This window comes from Cydia pomonella, chromosome 24, assembly GCF_033807575.1.
Source record: "Cydia pomonella isolate Wapato2018A chromosome 24, ilCydPomo1, whole genome shotgun sequence".
Lineage (NCBI taxonomy): Eukaryota > Metazoa > Arthropoda > Insecta > Lepidoptera > Tortricidae > Cydia > Cydia pomonella.
The window spans coordinates 4,498,971-4,519,801 of record NC_084726.1 but is presented as its reverse complement, the minus strand read 5'-3'; the positions used below and the strand labels follow the sequence as shown (position 1 = coordinate 4,519,801).

Here is a 20,831-nt window from a genome sequence, read left to right as displayed (position 1 = left end):
AATTTAATTTTTTTTAGGGTACCTCCCCTACACGTAAAGTGGGGTTGAAATTTTTTTTTCGCTTCAACCCTAGAGTGTGGGGTATCGTTGGAAAGGTCTTTCAAAACTAATAGGGGTTTTCAAGAAACATTTTTTGATAAAGTGAATATATTCAGAGATAATCGCTCCGAAAGAAAAAAAAAATGTGTCCCCCCCCTCTAACTTTTGAACCATAGGTCCAAAAAATATGAAAAAAATCGTGGAAGTAGAGCTTAAGAAAGACATTAAATGAAAACTATAGCAGACATGATCAGTTTAGCTGTTTTTGAGTTATCGCAAAAAGTTTTCCCTTCATAGTAAAAAGACTTACTTTAATTAGGTACTGATTATGCAAATTTGCCTATTTGTTTAACTCGGGTGAAAGGTACCGTTTCATCCCTTGGTTAACAATTTACTATACTTTAAGCTCCAGTTTAGCTTATTGTGACAGAAGAGTAACTACGGAACCCTACACTGAGCGTGGCCCGACATGCTCTTGGCCGGTTTTTTATCCTTTGGGTACGGAACCCGAAAAAAGGTTGACAAAATAAAAGATAACAAGAAAATAGCAAACCGTCGGTGCGCATCAAATTCTTTGGCCCTTGAGGCAATTCGTCTTTAGATAAGATCTCCCGCGCCCTACGAGACAAATTCTTTGCCATTTTTTACGAAGAAAGTAATATTAGCGGAAGTTACGTTCATTAATAACCATTTCTGTGATTAATTTCTTTTGGATTTTTGGTAGGTAATTTTTTTTAAGAGAATTTTTTATCAAAGTTTCAGCAAGGCGCCGACGGAGGCTAGTCATCAATAATTACAATTTGTGTGATGCTCTACGTTAAGTTTTACTGGCGGGGCGCATTCCTCCTATGCATTCAGTGTAATCGCAGTTTTATAAGGCGGGCACGAATCGTGCTGCGAGCGCATGCGCGATGCTAATGTAGCAACTAATAAGGTTGTGGAGAAATTATGAAAGTAATGCTCTATGAGACTATGGCTTTGTTGGGTTCCTTTATTATGCTAAAGAATTACTAAAATAGATCAGTGTAGTAGGTATGGCCAACTATTCTCATCAATTCATCACTAAAAAAGACTTTCCTATGAATTTAAAGAAAAGGGCTGACTTTTTCTATTGACAAGTTGGGTGTGTTTCAATTATTTCAGTATACCTACCTATAAGAAAATCGAAACAAAACGATAAATTAACAAAAAATAAAACCGACTTCAAATATTACCAAAAGCGCCATACATGTACCTATAACATTTGAAGAGTTCCCTCGATTTCTCAACGATCCCATCATCAGACCCCGACTTGGTGCCAACGGGACCATATCGGGGTTATACCCGTTCGATTAAAAATAAAATTTTGGAAATTGGTTCACAATTCTCGGAGATATCGAGTAACATACATACAAAAAAAAAACAGTCGAATTGAGAACCTCCTCCTTTTTTGAAGTCGGTTAAAAAGACCCTGCACAGGTGGGCGGTAATGGGTTAAGTTAGGTAGTTGTTTTGTGCTGGCGAGGTCGCGGAAGCGTGCTTTGGCGTCCCTGGGGCCTCGCCATATAGCGTGGAGACGGCAAATAGAGGGGTTTTTAGTGGGTACACCATGGGTAGGGAGTCCCACATAACCACCGGGGCCCGTCCCAACGCCTCGGTGGTATGCGTAACGCATTTTCCACTCTTAAAAAAAAAAAAAAAATTGTGTTCGCAGTTTACTAAATAGATACCAAGAAATTTCCAAACCTTTCATTCATCACGCTCGTTAGACCGTTTAAATATAAATCATAGAATTAACTTTTCAAGTTCACTCATTTGTCTTCCAATCGCCCTAAAACAATTTAACACTTCTCCGACACTATAATTCTTAGTAATTGCCTAAAATACGACGACCAACGGAACGGAGCAACTATAGGAATACAAAGTTAAGTTTGCCGTCGAAAATAGCGCTGTAGTAGCAAGCTAGTGCTTGAGAATGGTAGTTCTAAATTTAGCCACCCGCACAACTAAAGTTTGCAAGTAATTTTGGGATGCTACCCCACCAGCCGCCATTTTCTAACTTTGTCTGACATTGGAATTCTACTTTTGAAACGAAACGCAAAAGCGCGCCGAGATTGGCAGTTTCGTTTTTTAAATTCGCTCGGCTGGTTGTGAATTCGCGCGTGCTAAATATCTCATTATGATTTTTTTTTTCACTTTAACTTAAGTCTGCTGTCTGTTCCAAAAGTAATTGTGTTTTTTTTTAAGTGACAATGGCTGAGAATTTGGCCTGTGTGTTAAAAAGTTTTCATTCCATGTTTATGGGTAAGTGCCTACTAAGAAATAGCTCTAGATTTTGGTGTGTCATATTATGAGCCTGAAATGCTTTTTAATAGCTTCATAAAATAAATCACGCAACGGAGACTTAATTGTATAATTGTTATTAACTTTATCATTGTCCTTAATACATAATAAGGACAATGATAAATAGGAATGTTATGACATCATACATTCCTATTTAGTTTCACTGGTTATCCTTTAATTAGTTCTATTGACGTATATTAACTAAGTGAATTTAACGCCACCTACTCTTAAATCGCTCTAAATTACATCACTAGATGGTGCTGTAGAAAAACTGAAACGTCGATACAGTCCCATCACTGATTGATGGTATCTTGTTATCCCTGACCTCACAGGGACATAGGGCTCTCAGAAGGGACTTCAATTTTTCACGGTCCAGCGCGGCCGCCTCCAGCTCCGCCAAGTCTCGTCACTAGTTTAGTGTAATCAGAGACATAGCGGCTTAGCAAAACAATGAATGTGTTTATTTAATAAATGTCATATATCTGTATGTGACATTAGTATAGAACTATATAATGTTCAAAATTAGAATAAATTAATAGTTTAAAAAACACTAGAAAAACACGCTTATGATACGATATTCCATTATGGAATGCCAGTGCCTATCTTCCGGCTTCATCGTCAGACCTTCAAACCTAATTGTGGTCAAAGTTCATTACAAGACTTTTCTAACAAATCCAAACACAGCTATGATACGATGTTCCATCATGAAGTTACAGTTCATATCTTCCGGCTCCATCATCAGATCAGTTCGTCAGAACCATATTATTGTATTGTCATCAGAACTACATATAGCTGCCAATTTTCATGACGCTACGATCCTTGGAAGATGCTTAAATTAGTTACCTTAGATTCCATTACTTAGCTACATACAGGTCGACCTAATAAAAGCGTGTTAAAAACTGGGATATATCGATACAGTCCCATCACTAGTTCAGTGTAATCAGAGACCGGGTTAACAAAACAATGAACGCGTTTACTTTCATCGTGGACATGTGTTTTATGTACATGCACTGGCTCTGCCTTCACTAACGATTATATAATTCAGTATAAATATTAGTGTTTTGTTTAATGTTTGATTTAGTAAAGTAAAAAAAAAAATTGATTAATTAATTATCGAACGTTTGGAACTTGTACCTGCTTAAAACCATACGCAAAGGAAAACTAAGACAACATGCAGAAGTTTCAACAAATATAGCCACAAGTTTTCCAGCTTTTTGTTCTATGTAATATCGATTTTAAATAGTTATTATCTACTATTTACTTAGTTAGGTACTTCATATAGAAATAGTCCTTATTGACTATTTCCTTAAGCCGCAATATCTCTGCTTTATTGTGCACATCTTACCATCTACTCAAAATCTATGGAATTCGGTTAAGACTATTTTTAAATGCTTCATTTGTCCTACTCAATAGGTCATTGACAACAAAAATCAAACATTCGAAGTTTATAAATTTCAACTCGATTTGATATATCTCGCATAGTGTACTACGCGCACCTATTTATAAATAACGAGCAAGATGCAGTACGAGTAAAATTAAATCAAATTTAATATTAAAGGAAAAATTCCCAGTCTATGGCTTGCCTCGGACTTGCGACCTTTCGGAACACCGATCCGATCGCTACTACCAACTGAGCTACGAAGGCTTTACAGAAACGTGCGAATACTTTATGCTTAACACGTCTCAGGCATATATGCATATGTCATTAGGCATATGAGCATATGCCTGCGCATAGCAAGATCTACCGTCAGAATGTTCTATCTTATTTTCCTTTAATATTTAGAGTTAAAAGATAAAAAAAAAACTTACCTAAGTATTTCGTTTTAAAATATATTTTTATAAATTGTATGCTAGTATAAAGGTATATATCTATGGGCCACTAGTTGCTATATAAAATTTATATAATCGCTAGCAGACGTTTCTGCTTGATCAAAATATAAAATCAAGTTGAGAATTTTAAAGATAGAGTGTGGCTCTTTCTCGAGTGTTTGACCAACTCTAAACTAGAATTTTGGGAATGGTGAGGTGGTCAAGTCACTTGAATCGAGTGGAAAGCGTGACTAGGAATAATAAATGAGTATAAATTGGTGTTAAATTAAATGGGGTTGGCCGGGTCAAAGCATTTTACAGATGGCGTCTATATAGGTTTTTTCTGTCAGTAGTCAGTTCTAAGAAAAGTGTCTATACTCTGGCACAGCGACCTTTTCAGTAGAAAAAGCGGTAAAATTAAAAAATCTGGCGCGAATAGTTGCCTCCCCATAGAAAATTGGGCATTTTTATACGAACTTTGATCTTATACGAAATTTTCCGTTAGGCTTAGGCTGCTTTAGGCTTTCCTTCCGCGGTAAATAATGTTTTTGTTTACCCCATTGAAACCATTTTTGAGATAAAACAAATCATACATATGTGTATAGGGATATAAACGTTAGCTAACGTGTTATTGCTATTCATAATCATATAAACTAGTACAGTTAAAAAATATTTTGAGAATAAAGTAGGATTTTTTTCAGGAAACAGTTAATGAGACAAAACCGCTCGAGGGCCGCCGCCGTAGGGCAAACATAAAATTTTGGATGACTAGACAAATTGTTGACTGCGTAATATGACATATGACACTAACAAACACTATTAAATAGGTACCTATTTATTTATAAATAATAAAACTAGGTCTCTCCTGTTTCCTCTCCTGTAGTCGCAGGGCCACGTGTAAGGATATTGTGACTGCGCTTTTATTGTGCGCCCGCGCTGGCGGTAGGGATGTGCCCAATCACCGTTCATCGGTATTTCGTTATTTGGGCCGATTTTTATTTTGTTGTCGTTTTCTTCTGTTCGTTAGATTTCGACAAAATTTCAATGCAATTCACCTAAAAATATATATGTCCTAAAAAATTCCCATGAGTTACAAAAATGTATGAAATTTTCGTTTTAACAAAAAAAATCTATTTATTTTGTCATTGGGACATTGGGATTTTATGTTTATCTTTATACCGCTAGGAATGAGCAGGTCTTAATCTTACCAAGTTAAACAAAATATGACAAAAAAATACATCAAAATTAAAATCAGCCCATTTCTTAATTTTCCGAAAATCTTACTCAATATTTTAACTGTAAAAGTTTATATGTTTGGTACGTTTTATAACTTACTTACTTTTACTTGGGATACTTTGGTTAAAAGGCGGTGCAATTTATGGTCAGTTGCACCAACTACAAATGACGACTGAACTACGGCAGTCGGCAATCGACAGTGACCTATGAAATTTCTCATACATTAAAATTTAGCGAATGTTTCAATGGTGACGGATGGTTTGGTGTAATCGACCCTTAGACTTTCATCTTAATGGAGAGGGGTGGGACCAGTTTAACGACTTCTACTCTGAGGAAGTCGCGGGCATTTGCTATATTCTATAATAATAATACGATAAAATATTAGTCTATAAACTTTACGCGAAAAGACATATATACGATAACTTGCAGTTTACCGAGACACCTGTTTGGAGGTTTATTCACTCTTTACGAATCTGTTGTTTGAATGAATAAATTCAGTAAAATAAAAACTTGCTTGTTAAACGATAATTAGGTCTACAAGTGACGCCTCACCCATCCAATAAACATAACGATGCCTTGCTCATAAAGTTCTTGATTAAACCCATAAAACTGTCGTTGCATCGACATCGATAGACCGTAGTGACGTAAACCGTTATCGACCTACAAAAGTTATCGATAAATCGTTAAGACGTATGGTCCCGTGCAATATGATGTGTGAGGTCATTGTACCAGTGCAACGGTAGCTTAGAAGCAAAAGGGCTTAAGGGAGCGTGAGTTCGTACGGTTTTAATACTTTTTTCTTTGAGTTGCAGCTGTAGTGCCAACATACAGATGATTGAGTTTACTTTTTAATTTAGTTCTGGCTCTGACGTAGGTTGTTAGAACTTTTAGAGACTTTACAAGTTCAACTTTGTCTGTCGGTTGGTCTGTTTTGAAATCTTAGCATGATTATTTTTAATTCAATTGAAATGATGGGCGTACCTACCTACCTAATATGTGTGATGGTGATGCATTGATGGAAAAGAAAAATATAATTTTAAATTTAAAAAAAATAGTGATTAAAGATATAATTTTTTTTAGCTTTTTTTTGACATAGTCTGGATCTGGACTGCTGTATGACCACCTTGCTCTTCGCTACTTTCTTTTTCCAATAGTTTCCAAATATCTCACCTTGTTCGAAAACTTGTGACCACCAAATATCACATATTTAGTTCTCCTGGCACACACATAGACATCTATGTATATATTACTTACTTTTACTCTCTAGCCTCTATGGCAAAAAAAAAAACAGGTATTTGCAACATCTTTCTAATGAAAGTAATTTATAAAAAAGTATACGGGTTAACGAACTAAACGTCATAAGTAATAAAGATTCAGTGTGTAGCAGTTCTTTGTAGGTAGCCTCTTAATGAATGAGTCATAGTTGACCGTGTTGTAATTATGTCAAACACTAAAGATAGTATAAGTGCTTTCGTAATATGTGCGCTTCCTGAGCCCCTAGTGTAAATTTATTCGATTTCGAAACGTGACGTACGCGTTAAGTGTCATTTAGTATGGGATTTAGAAACAGCGCGCCAAGCGGAACGTTTTGGAAACTCAATGTAACACTTCTTTAAGAAAAGGAGTTACAACTGAAATTAATTAATAGTCAACGCCTAGCCAAGGCTAAACAAACAATAAATAAACAATATGGCGACCTCTTAATAACTATTGGCTAATCGATAATGAATTGAACTTGAGGTCGAAGACATCCTACGCTTGGCGAACCTCCTGACTGACATTTATAATGTGTAATTTATTTCTGCTTATAATCGTATAGCTTTAAGAGCCAGCATAGACAATTAGACACATCTGGGGGCCTAGCCAAGATGATGTTTGCTGTAATGCCGTGTAAATATTATGTTTATAAATAAATAAATGATAATCGTTGATAGAAAACGCCAATCGAAATCTATTGAACTAGTCACGTGACTTTTCGTAGCATCTGTCATTTGATGTCGATATCGATTCCCGATATATAAATATATATATTTTTTGGTATAGCGTTTGTCGATGTACGATTGTACAAATGTCTCTAACTGTCTACCACATCCATAAAACTTGTGACCTTGACCTAACCTATGCTATCAGACAGATTTGGCAGATGTTGTAAGTAAAACTGACATTTAGAACCATACAATAATCATTCGAATTTAAATTTAGATGTGTATGCAGTGGCCATTGAAGTAACACATGCATATGTTAGATCCGCAAATAATATAGCCAACTTGAGCAAAAATAGTGCCATAACATCTTAAATTATGATAAAGAATTCGGAACTGTAATTTAAACTACTTATATGTTTAAATAAGGAGGATAAAGCAATGACGATTTCATAGATCGTAAACGTAACACTAAACACTTTTCATACAATACCTTTTATGCAGTTAATTATAAACGCATGGGAATAATAAACAGGGTTTAACATAATAAATCTGGTTATTATAGATCAAGTAGTAATAAAGTAATGTTATTTACTATCCCAATTACAAGTACAAGTTTATAATAAACAGCTTTACAAACTAACTTCATCTATAAAAGCGGTTAACCATGAATTCTTGCACTTTATAATTCATTCAGAAACACGTCATACTTATCTACCAATTAACATTTGCATCTAATCGCTAGCTCTTTATATGTTCTATTTCCCTATTACGGAGAAATAAAGCTCAATATCGTAGGCGAATGTAATTCACTGACCGCAAATGGTCTTGTCGTTTAATTGGTAGTATTTTGTTTGTGATTCACCAGCCAGTTACGTTTAGACCAGCGACAGTGTCACATCACTATTATTGTTCTTTTTAAAATTTATGTTTTTTTTTTCTTTTTAAATCCAAATGTGGCGTGCATTTTGAGACATACAGCCTGTGATTGTAACTGTGACAAGTGTTGTGTTAAGTTTCATCGATTTGAATGAAAGTGTTGTTTAATAGTGAAGTGTTTCGAAGTTTTAAAATGATGTTAACGGTGAGTATTAAGATGATTCATTTAGAGGTATAGGAAGATTTTGTTGGAAATATACAGTTATAAGACGTAGGTAATTCGTTTATGTAGAAATGTTTGTGTGTAAAGTATCCTTCCGTTACTTTTAACGGTTTTTAGAGCGCAAGTGGGAAAACCTACCATTCAAGTATCTCAATACTTACCTGAATTATAATATAACAATTTATAATAAACCTTTGGAATTTCGTCTTCGGTATGTGTATTGTTCTTAAGACTTGAAATAAATAAATAATAGAGCTAGAGCCGAAATGTCATAAAAAACAACAGTAGCTCTTAAAGTGGCAATTAAGTAGTTTAGTAAATTACTGGTTCTTGTTATCACTATCTTTATCTTTAGAGGTAGTGCTTAGTTTATCTTTTTAGTACAATTCTGTTGTTAGAAAAGGTAATTAATACCTGTACAAAAGTCACGTTGAAATAGGTTTTTATTGTCTATTGTTTTTGTTACCTACGTAGTAAATCTGCACAAAGGGGTATTTAATATTTATCACTTTAAGGGAATCGTTTCTAGCGAGTGTGTGACGTGTTTACCTATTATTTAATATTCTCTGGCACAGTTACTTTGTCAGTAGAAATAACGGCAATTTTTTAAATGTAGGCGCGAAGAGTTGACTTCCCGAAGAAAATTTGAATTACGCGCCTTTTTCTACTGACAAGTTGGGTCTGTTTGAGTATAGTAACTATGACATTATAGAGTTGACAGTGAGAAATGGTAATAAAAACGTTACATTAACCATACATTAAAAACAATACCTATAGTAAACACCCATAAAATAGAACAGGCACCAGTAATGGGATGGTATGGACAAATCCTGTAAAACAAGTATTTACCATCAGTTTTTTTTTTAGCGCTGGCAACATTTTACCATAAACAAGAGCCAAAGAGCTGCTTAAGTTTAATTTTTCATTGATATTTGTTAGCTTGAAAATGAATTGCGCCATACATTCCATGACTGAAGCCAAAAACCATAGCTTTAAATAAAATATAAAGCACGAATTGGACATTCAGCCTTTAAAGCGTAAAGCGGTAGAAATTTTACAATATCAGTAATATCAAAAATATTTCAAAATTCTCTTAAATGTCCCATGATTAACGTTAACATATATGTATTCCTAAATTTCCTAATAGTACAAATATTTAATTTATTTATCGATTAAAACACGAACAAAGGGAATAAGTTTTAAAAAGCTGTCACATATCATATCACAGTAGTTTCCTTAGCTATGTCATATAAATTAAATTACTTTTTATCATGTCATTGCAATTTGTATCTCCTAGCCTGTAAATTATGGTCGATATTTGAACGGAAAAATCGACTAATAATTTCAACTATTATAAATAGCATTATGTATAAACAGCTGTTTTTCTTATACCTAGCATTTCAATTCAATAACGGCTAAAGTTAACATCAGTCAAGACCGTAATTATGCCCTTATTCGACTTATAAAGCGGTTGTGGTGACATAACATGTGTAGTGTTACTTCCTGCTTGCTTCTTTGTTTGTTTTCGAGATTACACTGTGGTTCCCATGACAGTAGTTTGTGGTGAATAACAGTGGCATAAAGATTCGTCATTCGAGTTTTATTTACAAGTAGGACGTAAATCATAAATCTTTTATTGCGAACCACGGTACATAGTTGTTACAATTCAATTAACTCTGCGTTCATAGTTTCTGACTTGGGGCTCAATTCTCGATCGGTATTAGTCTAATATTATAAGCAGGGATCGGAACCGGTTTTTTGCAGAAACATCGAAATAACCATATATTTCGGTTTATTTTATACTCTAAATGTAGGACTCAGTTGTGTTTTCAGATAACGACTTCGTATTATTAGATTGCCTAATTAGAAATGAAGTAATTAACAAAGAACGAAAAAATACCGGTTTCGTTCCCATACAAAAAATACCGGTTTCCGATCCCTGATTATAAGTGTGTTGCCATGGTAACCCATACGTCTTGACAGTGCGTGGACTAATAATATTAGTCTAACACCGTTCGAGAAATGGACCCAAGAATACTACCTATAGTGTAATATTTTGCTATTTTGAAACCTTCATATTTATGTTATTTAGCATTATATATGCGGAAGCTTGTAATTTGCATGTAGTAGATTAGTCTATTAATCTATGTATTTTAGGCAGTAAACATTCCAAATAAAATAAAATAAAATAAGTAAAATTATAGGAACACATGGCACCGTAGGTAGCACAAAAGGGTAGGTATTGTAAATATTCTTATAGACGTATAAAAAGAAAAAAGTCAATACCTAACCTACCAACTATTACTTCAGAGTTCAGATTATCGGTTAATTTGGATGATTTGTTGGAATTACGGCTGACGACATTCTAAAGTACCTATTTCGAAAGACTAAAATAAACATATACGGCTACCAGCAGTTTGACCCTGCCAGATTCGCTAGCGTGTGCGCTTACTTTCTATCCATCTCACTCGTACTCGCATATTAGTGCTAGTAATAAGTTACTCAGACACTGCTATGCCATGTATGCTATGCTATGATATGTGTATGGCTATTGGCTACTTAAGTGGAGTTTGACATTTGTTTTTTTTTTCTTAGCAATGTTTTATTTCGGTTTTTCTTTACATGCAATACAGATAGTTAAAATATAGAACAGTCACGTTTAAAAATATCGACACGATTGAAGTGGCAAAAATATGTATACGCGACCTTATGGCCCATATATTAGGGCAGTGTATACATATATTTTTGGCACTTTGTCCGTATCGATATTTTCAGACGTGACCGTACTTACCTATATGTTATAACATGTTAGATATTATGCATCAATTACAAATGTTGACAACGCATACATGTATAGGTAGTTTAGTAGGTATGTAAACATAAATCCGGTATCTGATTTCCTGTGATTTGTTTATTTTGGTCAGTTCTGTACCCCTAGTGTAAATAAATTCGATTTCGAAACGTGACGTACGCGTTTGCGTTTAGTCTCATTTTGTATTGGATTTAGAAAGAGCGCGCCAAGCGGGACGTTTTGGAAACTCAAAATCCTATACAAAATGAGACTTAACGCAAACGCGTTCGTCACGTTATGATGTCGATTAAATTTATACTAGGGGTACTGATGAATAATAGTGCGATAAGCAATCTCTTACGGAAATCGGTAAAGGACGTTTAAATAGTTATTAAACACAGATTTTAGACCCCAAAAATAAAGCACTTGATCCTAATAATATTGTCTTATTATAGTTTTCATATAAGTTCAATAGGGTTGTGATTATAAACAAAATAACACAATACAAATGTAAACTCATCAACAAACAGTGCTAGGAAATTATTAAATACAAATAATTTTTTGTTAGATTTTTTTTTAATGATTAGTAATAAGTATTGGTGGAAGTAAAAAAAAAAAGTATTACTTAATACTTAGGCACCACCTACTGTTATGGATTGTCGACCACATTAGGCATTATATTTCCTTTTCTATATATTTTTTTAATTTGCCTGTAGATAATATTATGACTATACTAATATGATTAATGTAACCAAATTTCCCGAACACAATTTAGTTTTAAACAATACAATACCTTATAAGTCGCTTTTTCCCTCTTCTGTCTTATGAAAGGTGAACCATATCCAAAGTGAAATTACATTAAATAATTATTTACTGCGCGAAACAAGGAAATATTCACATTTATAACATTAACGCCAATTCATAAAATAAGGTAGGATATGACTCGTCCACTTAATTAAAACAAACACCTCATCTATACTTAGAACACACGTAATGAAACCGCAACGTTGGCAGAAAAACTACACCTTTATTTCAAATAAAAAAAACCTTCCTCGCCATTGTTGTCTGTGGCGCGTGCTTGGTATCGCGTTAGATTATCACGTCTATGCTATGAAATTAATAAACTTCTTGGTTCTCATGGACTCATAAAATCATGAACTAATTATATTTATGTCAGAATATAGAGAGTAGCAGTAGTTAATTTGTGTTACATATATTTAATAACGTTAAAACCTCTTCCTAAATAGAAAGTCACTTAAATTTCCTCTATACATACTCGTAAAGTTTTGATTGATGGGCATAATGAGCACTATTTATATAATAAATTAAACTTAGTAATATCGGTTCTGAACCGTTATATTATTTCGTTTATTAATAACCGGTTATTTAATTAAACAAGAACTAAAAAGTGCCGTTCTCTCTCCTTACCGGTTAGAAGAGGGAACGAATATTACCGGTTACTTACTCTTGGATTTCGGAGACTTTCGGTTAAGCTCGTCTTCATACGTGAACGAGATAGCAATACTTACATGTTTCCGAGCTCTAGATGCGCCATAAACGGACTAAGTACTAAAAGCACACCGATTCAGTGGCTTCCACGTCCTGTAACCTTTCATATACCGCCTCGCCTCCTCACTTATGCCGAGTAGACATATTGGGCCAACGTATGGCAATCAGGGACGTGGTTATGCGTTCGTAAGGGATGCTCCCGGGAATAGCCGGAAATTTTAATATGCGGATTTCCCGGGCACCATTAGTTCTCTTCTCCGCTCCGCTAGGCTCTTATCGTTCCGTTCATCTCAGCAGCCTTAGCAAAAAGGCAGCCTTACTTATGAAGTGAATTCTTTTTGAAAGCTTATATAATAACCAAAGCAATCCGATGTATCTTAACACGACTGTACCCAGTTTATCTATTCTCCCTGACCCGATCTGCTCATTTCAAAATGGCCACCCAGGCGGCCGCCCCGGGCTGTGACGCAACGCAAACAATGCCATGAGGAAGGCTTCCTAGTGCCAATTATTATGTTTGCTAATATTGCCAGAGAAGAAAGCAATATGTGTAATTTTCTTTGCAATTAAGTATCCTTACCACGAGTTTGTCACTGACGTATTCCCTAGCAACTGCGTGAACTAACTCACAATGCAACCCCCCCTCGTGCTGACATTGGTGCAAGCGAGACGCACTGTGTTTGAGGCGTAAAACTCATGGTGAGGGTAAAGTAAAGCGTGACTTAGTGGACTTGACGTCCTACTTTCAATCCGAAGGTCATCGTCAAATCCTGGCTCGTACGAACGACTTTTTCGGATCTTGTGTGCGGAATTTTGGTCTTTTGATACTTACCACTTTTCGGTGAAGGAAAACACCGTGATAAAATCTGTATGTGAAGTCCCCAATCCGCTATGGGCCAGTGTGGGGACTATAGCCTTATAAAAAGCCTATAGCCTTTCACAAATGAGAAGAGGCCAGGCCAAAGGTTTACCGAAAGAAATGTCTTTACTTTAAGGGAAAAGCTTCTGTACAAATTTAATATTTTACTTTTTTACCACAGCATTACAAATAAATAGGGTCACTGCGACAATTCTATTGTCATTTTTCCTTGAAATGCCAAGACCAGCTATTGTATGTTTCAAGCAATTGTACTGTAATAGAATAATAATTAGGTCTTGTACTAATAAGAGTTACGCACGACGAAACTAAGGTTATTGCTAGAAGTTCTCGAGGAACAAAAATTAAGAAAGTTATGTTGAGATGGTTTGGAGATTTGACACGTGGAAAGAATGAGTGAAAGAAGGCTAACAAAGAGAGTGTATAAGAAAGAGTAGAAGAGGGAGCTGGAAGGGGTAGACCTCGGCGGACTTTCTCTGATCAAATCGGGGAAATCCTGAACAAAGGCCAGGTCAAGAGCACCCTGAGCCGGCGAGTGTGAATGTTATGAAAGTGAAGGAAGCAAAAGAGGTACTAGTATGTCAGGATTGTAGCAAGTGAAAATCCGTGGTCTCTGTCTACCCCTCCGGGAAATAGGCGTGACTATATGTATGTATGTATGTTCTTGAGGAAAAAAAAGGATTTGAACCCGGGACCATCGGCTTCATAGGCAGGGTAACTACCTACTAGGCCAGACCGGTCGTCTATAATTAATTGTTATGTTTTCTACCAACATCAACAGTAAACATACGTACATGTAAAACCACACCACCTACAATATCGTACGATGACATTAAAATCACTGCACTATCTTATATCCGTTGCACATAAAACCTTTGAGACTTGAAATTGAACCCTATCTTCATAACAATAAAGTTAGAATTGATAACAGCGAGCGACCATCGTTGACACGGTTAATTGACCTTTTGTAAACCTTATGTTAACGAGATAAAGCCTACCTGTGATCAGTTAAAAGTGTTAATAGTACATCAAATTTACCTCCCACGTTATGAGTATGAATCATTTAATAAACGTAAGGAGGTGTGTTGGTTATATAGTCTGGCCTGCCAATAATCTGCCAAGATACGTCAAACATCTGCTAAAGATACGATATGGATTAGATATGTCAGTGTCAAAAATGACGTTTCTTCAATCAAAAAAGTCACTCTTGACACTGACATATCCAATCCATATCGTATCTTTAGGAAATTTTTGACGTATTTTAAAGTTCGAATCGGACCGTGTGTCTCTCTTTATGTTTAAGAGGATAGGCCACGGCCGTCCCAAAACCGCCTTTTAATAGAAACTTAGTCCTCATTTTCCTCTCTTTATATTAACATTATTAAATATAACTTCACACAGTTTGTTGTATATCAACCACAGCGTGTTGTACGAAATCCTAATATTTTTTACACTAATAAAAAAATCTAATTAAGTCAAATATAGGGGCATATAGTTATGGTTAATAGGTATACATCAAAATATGTAAAAACATTTTCCCTTATGTCAATATCGAGGCGGTAAATTATAAAAAAAATCACGTCAGCAGCTGGAACAAGGGTAATTTGTTGCTTAAAAACAGTGAGCAAAATCGAATTCTGCTCACTGAGTGAGACAAGATAACATTCAAGTGACCTTTATATTCGAATGTCATTTCAACGTGCGGGGCCTAATACAAGTTCGAAATATTTGTATTCTATTTTCTTTGTCCGTTTCACGTCATTAGCAAAAAGAAAGAGACAAAAATAAGTGCATTACGTAATTCAACGGTATATTGACGGTTTATATTAGACCCCCCAAATAAGTCAGAGAGATCGTTCCAAAACACCCTACGAGTCCTCAATCGTAAAAATTATTTACTGAAATAAAAGTTTAAAATTTAATAAAAACACCATATTTTACGTATTTTATTATACAATCAAAACAAAGAATTTAAAAAAATACGCAATTGTTACGCAAAGTAAATAATTCTACTTTTAACGATCTCTACTATAGTTGACAAATGGTTGTATCCGCAATTCGGACCGTATCTTACAAAGTTTTTTTTTTTTTACAAAAAAGTTGTCGATTGAACTGTCAATTGATGTTCGTTACTTCATTATTTCCGCATTATTTGATTGAAATTTCTTTCGTTTTGTTTTATTGCGGTGATTAAACTTAATTGTTAGAATACCTTAAGAAAACATGAATGAAATAGTGATGAAGACGGATTACATTTTTTCAGGTTGTATTTTTACCTTTCAAATATGTTCACACTGCTGTCGTGAAATTTTTTGTGTACTACACGAGATCAAAGTTATTTACATCTCATGCGCTTTTGAGTCCCTTACTGCGCTAAGGATTCTAAATAAGATTCACTCGCTACGCTCGTGAATCTATTATAGAATCTTTCGCTTGGACGGGACTCAAAACAAGCACTCGAAGAAATATCAAACTTTGCTCTCTTGTTGTACAAATAACTATTTTGTTGACAATGCTCGCTGAACAAACTTTATACCCTCCCGATTATTCTATAATCCTGCTTATATTATTTAATCTGGCGAGACTAGCTTGTCATACGAGTTATTCGAATATTATATGTATCGTCTGGCTAACACAACTTGTCAGTCGTAAGTACCCGGAAAACTATACTCATCCCTTTCTTTGGGGGATAATACTAGCTTAAGACAAAGACAGTATGATTATCTCTATCTATGTTTGTAATAAGATAGACCTGGGCCATTATAATTTGTATGTTTAATTTTTTATATATATGTTCATTGCTAGATCAAGCAAAAAATGTTTCCGTCAGATACTCATATGCGTACCTATTTAAATTTAACGGTACACAAGCTATAATCGTGATCGTGTCAAGGTGATGATTATAATTAATGTTATTGCGTAAATCTCATCTTATACTAAAACAGTTAAATACAAGAGTTCCATACTTGACATGGTTTTTAGAATCGTGACCTTCCATACTACATTACAAAGTTATTTTTAGCGATAGTCAAATTGAAAGTTGTTGTTGATGTATACGATTTCGGTACGTATATTAACGTATGGAAAGACGATAGTTCAGGAAAGTATTTTCTTGCTGCGTCATTTTAATCTGAAAATGTAACTTTGTAATAGTGGCGCCAGAAAGTTTTTGGGTTAATTTAGGAATTAATATCAGCCTTATGGTAAATATATGCATCAAATGTAGACAACTCTGCTGTCAATTGCTTTGTTAAATTTGTTGTAATAGAAAAGTTGGTCGTTAACATAATCTTTAATAATGCCCACGTGTATCGTACAACGTTTTACAGTACATATGGCTCTTTATAGTTTCAACATATGCACGGAAAGTGCTCATTCCCACACGCGTGCGGGAAAGTAGCACCATATGTACTGTAAGCACTGTTATAGTCGTGGCATTCCATTAATTACGCGATGGGGGTTGTCAATCTCAGTACTATTATAGTTGTTAGCTTTGTAGCTGGCCCCCAACGGCTTATCCTTTGTCTATTGTTAACTCAATCCGCGCGTGCCACTACCTGCTAAAAAAGGATCGTATAATTCTAATTGGCATCAGAGCATGGGCTAGTCCAACGCTCAAAAAACCAGTGTAGGTGCGCTCTCCGATAACGCGCCTTTGTTCCGCATATAGAGGACACATTTTAGACTGGTTCGGTAGCGTTCGACTCGCCGGCATGGCAGGTAACCGTAGAGGGACCACACAAGAAATCGCAAATTATTTTTCCATTTGTTCATTTTGAATCTTATTTCAATATGTACCCATAGGAGTTGTAATTCAATAACCGGTTAAAGTGACCGTGCCATTTTTTTATGCAGGTAGTGGCACGCGCGGTTTTAGTTAACAATAGACAAAGGATTAGCCGCTAGGGGGCAGCTACAAAGCTAACGACTTATACCACGGTCTGAAATTACCAATGTAAAGTAAACCATAAATTAATCAATAATTAAAGTCCGTGACTACTCATTTTATTTATCTTTCTAGCCGCTCTAGCATGCAGCCTCTAAATCTAACAGTAAAACCAAGGTCCGGCGCATGAATATTTATCAGTCGCGATGGCTCGCTGACAGATCAGTACGCATTTCGCATTTTGCTATCAGTCTGCTGCGTAGCCAACGTCTTGGTTTCTAACCTTGCTTTTTGGAAGAGCGGAGTTTTCTGTCACAAGCATATTTGTTATCCCTAGTATCCCTACCTATATTGTAACAACACTTACAAAAAACAATAAAATATTTTCATTCTTTTCCCGCATTTTCAACGTGCCAATCGTTAACGCTCTGTAGCGAACGGAACGCAACTGTCACTGTCGCACTAATATGGAAGAGTGATAGAGAGAGATGACTACGCTACGGAGGGTTAGCGATTGGCCTGATTATTGATTACTGACAAGATATGAGGACCTAAACAGGGTGAAGCAGAAGATGCAATAGTTTTGTCACGTGGTCAGTATCCTCTGGGGAAATCTTACGCTTTTTCGAGCTATATTCAAATATAACGCGCAGCGTTAAGCGTTTTTTAGGGTTCCGTACCCAAAGGGTCCGTCCATCCGTCCGTCCGTCTGTCACCAGGCTGTATCTCATGAACCGTGATAGCTAGATAGTTGAAATTTTCACAGATGATGTATTTCTGTTGCCGCTATAACAACAAATACTAAAAACAGAATAAAATAAATATTTAAGGGGGCTCCCATACAACAAACATAATTTTTTTGCCGTTTTTATAAATAATGGTCCGGAACCCTTCATGCGCAAGTCCGACTCGCACTTGCCCGGTTTTTAAATTTATAGGTGGCAACACTGAGGCAAATAATAAATATTAAAATAAATATAACATTAACATTCTTACTTCTTCGGGGTCATCCATTAATTACGTTACACGAATTCCCTCCCCCCCCCCCCTTCTTATTACACCTGAGCCCTACGGCTAAGATGGTCGGCTCTTTATCATTTGTCACTGATGTCACCATGCCTGTCACGTTCTAACAAGTATGGTGCGAAAGTGACACATGACATGACAGATGATAAAAATGCGACCATGATACCACTGCTGGTCACACTTGGCAAACCCCTCCCCCTGGTGTGACATTACATATTCGGCAATTTAATTTTTAACGAAACCGGCAATTCGAATTAGTTAATATTATTTTATAAAAAAATATTTTTGGTAACATACATTGTATAACACAAAACCAATAAGGTATCAAAATTACATGAATAAAAAGATTATCATTGCATAAACTAGTTATTTAACTGAAAAACGAATACAAAAAAATAAACAAAATAGTGTTCGGTTACAGGTGAAGTTAAAGTGACGTCACAAAGCTGTGCCTCCCCCCTTCCCCTTGTCACATCACATGTCCCCTTTCGTATGCTAGTGTAAAATTTTTGGTCGTTCAAAACATGAAATGAACTTATTGTTGAGTATGTTGACATCCTTGAGTTCAAAGTAGAGATGGACTGATCAGTGCTAAAGCATACCATGGGTTAAGTGACCATTGGTGGACCTTACGTCTTTGCAATAAGGTTTCAGGGGCCCATTTCTCGAACAGTATTAGACTAATATTATTAGTCTATAAACTGTCAGATCGTATGGGTTTCCATGACAACAATAATAATATTAGCCTAATATGGTTCGAGAAATGGGTCCCTGTGTGGAAGATTGTAGAACATTTCTAGAGCCAAAGTTAACAGGATAGTAGAACCAAGGTCCGATGAATATTTATCAAGAGTCCCCGATAGCGGCCAGCCGCCGGCTGGCTAATTATGAAAACATGGAGATTCTTTATACGAGTAATGCGATCTCGCGAAAACTAGTTCTCTAGATCTATAACTAAGCTTTGACATACATAATGGTCATTACTAAGTACCTGCTTACAGGAGCATTCCGTGAAATTGTCTTCCGTTGTCCCGTACCAACGCGAATTTTCTCAAGATTTGCAGGTACAAGAGCTTCTTCCTTTTCTGTGACTAATGGTGAAAAATATGCACAGATAAATAATCGCCTGCTTTAAACGCCGAAAAAAAAGTTGCAACACAAGAAATAAAAAGAGTCCGTACGGGACAGTCCGTGGAATGCTCCAACACAAAGGTGGGTAAGGAAGGTCTTTTGGGCGCTAGGGCACTAGATTACCTTAAATCTCTGTTTTTCAGTCTGTGGATTGTCGCGGATGGGTATATTTAGGGGTACCGATGGTGAATTTGCTTACATAATCTTGTCTGTCAAAGTGTTTCGGCAGAAAAAGCCTTAGCAGTTCATACCTACCGACTGGGTATATTTAGGGGTCCTGATGGCCAGCTTTGAGAGCGTCTGCCAATCACTTCCGGCAAAAACAATACAGATATCGCTTTTCTGTGTCTACCAGTACATTTCTAACTGCTGCCATAAGTATTTCTGTATCGGATGGGTTAAGTCAGCCCCTCTTTTTCGCACCGGAGGTGGCCTTCTTTTTTGTACTTTCGGCATGTCCCGCCGTGACAGACTATCAAATTCGGATTTAGCATCACTTTTATCGGAAACCATTCTGCATTCGCGCATATTAGCCATTGGAAAACGTTATGCGTGGTAAGGCAAAATGGACGGTCCGGTGCTGCCAATATTGTAAGCAACGCTGTAACAATTTATTATTAACAATGGTCAAATCAGATGGCATTTAACTTTATGTAATAATACCCAACATGGTTTGAAACAAGTGTACCGATTAAGAGATAAATCTTTTATTCGATCATCTTCCATTTACGCAACCATTCACTACTCCATTGTGTAACAGTAAAATAAACCTTAACGTGAATGAAATAAAGATTACTATTCAAAAACTGTTTCCACGGACGATGTTAAGAATGTGATAAAATGATACCATAACCTTTAAAAACAATAGTCAAGACGCGTTATTTTGGCGCGCAAACGTTATGTCATTCGGAACAGAAACAATCGTTATCGATGAAACGTCACTATGCCTTGTTTCTATGCGAATAGATGCCGCAAGCGTCATAGAGGTAATAAATAAATAATAAATATTATGCGACAATCATACACAAATCGACGTAGCCCCTCTCCACAGTACGCTCAATAAGGCTTGTGTTGTGGCCGTTGTGGGTACTAACTAGATGACGATATAAATACTTAAATACATAGAACACATTCATAACTCAGGATCAAATATCTTTGATGAAAACGCAAATAAATGCACA

The 20,831-nt window shown here is 35.9% G+C and overlaps 1 protein-coding gene across 2 annotated transcripts in view; it reads left to right on the top strand.

The window, feature by feature from the left end:
- LOC133531004 (uncharacterized) overlaps nt 1–20,831 on the top strand; it is a 195,460-nt gene that overhangs the window by 84,969 nt on the left and 89,660 nt on the right. Inside the window, exon 1 of one of the 2 annotated variants that reach the window (XM_061869080.1) lies at nt 7,884–8,412. The exons of the other annotated variant lie outside the window; for it this stretch is intronic. The gene's annotated coding sequence lies outside the window, so the exon portion shown is untranslated. Of the gene's footprint in view, nt 1–7,883; nt 8,413–20,831 lie in introns of those variants that run through there. 2 annotated transcript variants of the gene reach the window in all.